Genomic DNA, 6000 nt, shown 5'->3' on the forward strand with positions numbered 1-6000 from the left:
TTGTTTGGAGTCATTGAGTTTGGAAGTGGTGTGTTACCAGTATCACTGTGGTCATAGCTAACCATTATACAGATTTCCAATTTTCATCCACAGTATGGTGTCTTGCAGTCACAGTATAAATGTTATGACTGTATAACACAAAACCAAAGTTCCTGGAGGGCAGGGACCATCTTCCATTTGGCTTAGTGCCTTAAATCCAGGACAATGCCTAGCACAGAACAGGCACTTCACAAATGATGGTGGAGTGAATGGACAGGTGAGGAACAAGGGAGTGTACAAATAAATGAATGGATGCTGCCCCTGGATAAACCGAAAACAACCATCAAGGAAATATGAGAGATGAAAGGTACTCCCAGTTTTGAAAATTTAAGGGCAAAAACTGGCATGTGTTTTAAAGTCAATGTGCAAAAACCAGAGAGGGCTATTGTTTGTTTATTTGTTTGGGGGGTTTCTTCCCCACTCTGTCCATGAAACTGCATGTTCACTTTTTGTTACTGTTTAGTCCTTTTAAGTGCTGTATCTCTGGAACAAAAGATTATCTAAGAAGCAAGTTAGCCATTTATCAGGCAGCAACAGGGCCTGCTGCAGAGGCAGCAAGCATGCGACGTCCCTAAGAGCTGAGGACCAGATATTGAGAGCAGCTATCCATCACCAAGGACTGCAGGATGCTGACAGCACACTTCAGTGAGAAGGGAAAAGAATGATGACAGCAAATGTTCACTGAGGCAGTGCACGTGGCTGCTGTCATTTTTTTTCATACCGGTGACTCATTTATTTCGTAAGTGGAAGTTTATACCTCTTAATCTCCCTCACCTGTTTCTCTCATATGGCTACTCTCTTATAATAACCAAGACTGAGTTCCTCTGAGTTCAACAGTTTCATAATGGTTTCATACAATTCATAACATTCCTCTCAGATATGGTTTTGAAGCAATAATCAACTTATTATTACACTCTATGGACAGAACACCTGTGTCCCTCCCCTAAATTCCTGTGTTGAAACCCTAACCCCTAAGATGATGGCATTTGGAGGTGATGCCTTTGGGAGGAAATTAGGTTTAGATGAAGCCATGAGAGTGAATTATATTATCCATAATTCGATGGAATTAATGCCCTTATAAAAAGAGGGTACACCAAGAAGAGGCCATGTGGGGACATAATCAGGAAGAGGCCCTCACCAGGCACCTGACCATGCTGGGACCCTGAACTCAGCCTTCCAGCCTTCAGACTGTGAGAAATAAATGTTGCTGTGGTTTAAGCCCATTAACACCTGTCTATGATATTCAGTATAGTAGCCCAAACTGACAAAGACATTATGTGCTAACGACTGATGAGAACAGACTAATAGATAAGACAATCATAGCTTATGTTTATACTATACGGTGGGCAGTTTGGCATAGTAAAAAGTGCACAGAATTAAAATAGGTCTGTGTTTGAATTGTATCTCTACCACTTACCAGTTGTGTGACTTCAAGCGTTATTTTGCCTCTCTGAACTTTGATTACACAACTTTAAATGGTATAGTAATACCTGTGTTATCTGGTAGTGTGCCTGGCTTGACAAGTACTTAATAAATCAAACCTGTCTTAGGATCACTGTCTTTATTATTTGGCTTTGCTACAGAACAGAACTATTTAGCTCAAAACATTAAACATCTATTTCACTTAAAACTCCTCAAAGGGCTTCCCTGGTGGCGCAGTGGTTGAGAGTCTGCCTGCCGATGCAGGGGACACGGGTTCGAGCCCTGGTCTGGGAGGATCCCACATGCCGCGGAGCAACTGGGCCCGTGAGCCACAGGTACTGAGCCTGCGCATCTGGAGCCTGTGCTCCGCAACGAGAGGCCGCGATAGTGAGAGGTCCGCGCACCGCGATGAAGAGTGGTCCCTGCTCGCCACAACTGGAGAAAGCCCTCGCACAGAAACAAAGACCCAACACAACCAAAAATAAATAAATAAATAAATATATATATATATATATATATTTTAAACTCCTCAAAGTTAGAGACCAATACTCATTCAGCACATTCTTTTTTATTTTTTAACTGAGGACTTTTTTTTTTTTTTTTGCCACGCTGTGCAGCTTGCGGGATCTTAGTTCCTGGGCCAGGGATCGAATCCTGGCCCGGCAGCGAGAGCGCGGAGTCCTAACCACTGGACCACCAGGGAAGTCCCTCATTCAGCACATTGTTACTGGACATACATACATACCTGTATTTTCCATAGGAAATGAGCCACTATCACTAGGGATAATTGACGATTCAGAGAATCCATTCATAGAAGGAATTTCCCCCACTGATGGTGATAAAAACTTAAATAACTAATTTGAAAGAATGCATCCAAGATGAATATTTTGCAAGCACTGGGTAACTAATTCATTTGAGATGAAAAATAAGTTATTTACTGATTTTAGCTAAATAGCTTAGTGACGTGTTTCTGAAGTTTTTGTTCCCTGGTCACATTCTCATTCTGGCTATATGACAGTATTTTCACTGGCTTCACCATGTTCCCATGTTAAAACTGAAAGCTGTAATTAAACTTAAATTTTTCCATTTTCTTTATGGCAGAAAATATCGACATATCTTCCATCCCCACCAAGGTTGTCTTACAAGATTTTTACCACAGGGTGGGTTCTAAAACTTGCATGTAACATAAGCTATAGCAATGATTATACATTGGGAATAGGTAGTGAGGGTTTAATCAGACCATTTATGCCTTTAGATTTTCACTTTTAACATTCTAGGAAATAAAGGAGGAAAAAAATCCTATTAACCCTTTGTGTCAGAATGTTATCCTAAGTCTATCACCTGAAAAATAGAGATCTTTTTATTTGCTATCCTCAAATTCAGGCATAATACTTAGCAATTAGAAATCTTCTGTATAATAACACTTTGTTTTCTTATTTATTTATGTTTTTTTCTTGGAGGTATTTATGGATTTTTAATAGTTTTATGTTATTTTAGATTTATAGAAATGATATATGCTCATTGCCTTCCCAAAATCAGAAAATACAGAAATTTTTAAAGAATAACAATCACCCCAATCCACAATCCAGAATTAACCACAGTTAATATGTGGGTTTGTAGTCTTTTAGACTCTATATATTCATACACAAAAATTGATTTTTATGAGTCATATTATACATGCTGCTTTGTATGTGTACATACATGCTACATATATAGTTATATTATACATGATTTTTTCCCTTAATAATTTACTGTGGATATCTTTCCATGTCAGTAAATATAGATCTATGCCACTATTTTCAATAGCTTTATAGTATTCCACTGTATAGAACAAAGATTGGCAGACTTTTGTTTCTGTACAAAAGATGGGCAAAGTGGGTCAAATTTGGCCCACTGCCTGTTTTCATATGGCCCACAAGCCAAAGATGATTTTTAGATTTTTAAATGGTTACATTTTGAATTATCATATTAATGCCTATATAATATCCTCAACTTTGCCTTCTGACCCCAAAGTCTAAAATATTTTTATCTAGCCCTTTAAGAAAAAGTGCTGACCCTGGTACAGGTGTATCATAATTCACTTAGTCCATCCCAGACTGATGGATGTGTTTGGCATTTCCAGCATCTCTCTACAGTAAACACCACTGTAGTGAACAACCCGTAGGTATACTTTTGAATGCAGGTCCAAGTTCTTCCCTAGGATAAAATCCTACTAGTGGAACTGGGGAAGCAAAGTAGCTTCGTTGTTAAAGTTATGATACACATTGCCTAACTATCCTCCAAAAAGTTGACCTATTTGTTCGGTTATGGACTGAATGTTTGTTTCCCCCCAGAGTTCACATGTTGAAGCCCCAACTCTCAGTGTGATGGTATTAGAAGGTGGAGCCTTTGGGAGGGCATTAGGTCATGAAAGTGGGGCCCTGGTCTGATGGGATTAATGCCTTTATAAGAAGAGAGAGCAAGAGAAAATCTCTGCCATGTGAAGACGTGGCAGGAAGGTGGCCATTTACAAGCCCAAAAGAGAGCTCTCACCCAGAACCGAATTGGCTGGCACCTTGATCTTGGTCTTCCCAGCCTCCAGAACAGTGAAAAAATACATTTCAGCTGTTTAAGCCCCCAGTCTATGGTATTTTGTTATGGCAGCCAAGAAGACTAAAACAGACTCTCATCCACTTCTGCAACCCTATGGGGGTGAAAGAACCTCCCTTCCCTTCACTCTAGCCTACCAGGGGGGAACAGATCTTTCAACCTTTGACAATATGGTATGTAAACAATGATTCCACATTTTCTCTTAATTTTCATCTTCTATTACGCGTGATGTTGACTCTTAATAAGGTAGAATAACCGTTAGTTCTTTTGAGAAAAATCAGCTTGTCTTTTCCGCATTTACGCATGTGGTATGCAAAACCAGTAGGCTTCCAGAGAATTGTTTCATCTCCTTGCTCTTGTCTTGTGAATAATTAGAGATCCTTATTAATATACCCTCTTTTCCAAGGTTTTAAGCATTTTGTGATTCTCTTCTGAGCCATTTCCAGCTACTCTCTCTCCACCCACATGTTTGTAGACAGATGTTTTTAAATGGCTTCCGTTAATTACTCCTGGCTGATGGTAAACTCTCGCAGGAAGTTCTTGGGACTGGAGGCACAGAAACACGTAGTGAGGGTGAAATGAGGTTATTTCACTGTATTTTCCATCTGAAACCAAGTCCAACAACCCGAACAACCCACTCTCCCCACTGTGAGGATGCAATGAAATTCCCCTCATATATCAGCCTTAGAACTTTTACCCAAAAGAAAACTCAAGAGAATTTAGTCAGTATCAGCTAATTTTTATCCTTGGACATGAGGGTGCTTCTGTTCAGAATTTTCTTCAATGCCCAAAACTATAAAAATCTCACTCTCTCTAGCTATTGAAAAATCAGTACATTCTCCTAATCTCAGAGTTCATTTGAAAACAAATTTCCACATCAAACTTCAACATGTTATTATCTAGCCTATTTGGATGACTATGGTACGTGTCTGATAGAATTCAGTAGCAATAACAATCTCCAAATTCTATTAGGAACTGTCAGTTACACCCCTCAAGTGTCATGAATTCATAGGAATATCTCCACACTAAGTATCTAATACTGCATAGAATATAAGTAGTTGCAAGAAAACAAATTTCTAATTAAACCCACCTATAATATAAAAATGGTGAATCCTGAAAGATCTTGGAAGAGAGCTTATGGAAATCAAAGTAAGTATCACCCCTTCCCATCCTCACTGAGAATTTCACTGACACACACCGGGAAAGCTAAACCTGAAAAATCAATAGCTAACTAATTAGTAGTCATTACCTGTCTGCTGTGCTTGAAAGACCAACCAGAATTTAGATGAGAAACACTGGGAGATTTCACACTGCTGCTTTAATTTCAAATGACGCCACATTAAAGACTGAGCTATTTTCAGAGTATTAAAGAAAGCTGCACCAGGTTATTTGTGTTTGGTTTGTTTGGCTGATTGGTTTGCTTTGTTTTTATTCAGTATATATGTTGTTCATTTATTAATCCATTCAACATTTATTTTTAAGTAACAAGAATAAAAGCCTCTGTATGCCTGCATGCAAGCCCCCTGGGACATGTGCAATTGACCCCTCCTGCTTCAGCAGCCACCTCCCCACTTTCTCTCTAGAAACTCTGCAGCAGAAGTATGATGTATCTGAAAGAGACAACTTGTCAAATGCTTGAAAAACGAAGGAGGAAATCAAAGAAAAGGCTGGAAAACATAAGCTCTCAGTTTCTTCATCTGTAAAATGGGAATGTCAGTATTTATGTTTTAGATGTACCACGAAGATAAAATGAATTATTACATGTGGGGTTCATAGAAGAGTGGCATGTGGTAAGTACTCAATAAATGTTAGCTATTCTTTTTTTTTTTTTTTTTTTGGCTCAAATTTTGAGTCAGGTACTATACATGGTGCTGGGAAATACAAACATAAGTCACAATTATTGACTGTATGTTGCTTACAGTCTAGAGCAGGAAGACATTCAAGTAAATT

Source organism: Grampus griseus (assembly GCF_964374135.1).
Source record: "Grampus griseus genome assembly, chromosome: 18".
NCBI classification, from domain to species: domain Eukaryota; kingdom Metazoa; phylum Chordata; class Mammalia; order Artiodactyla; family Delphinidae; genus Grampus; species Grampus griseus.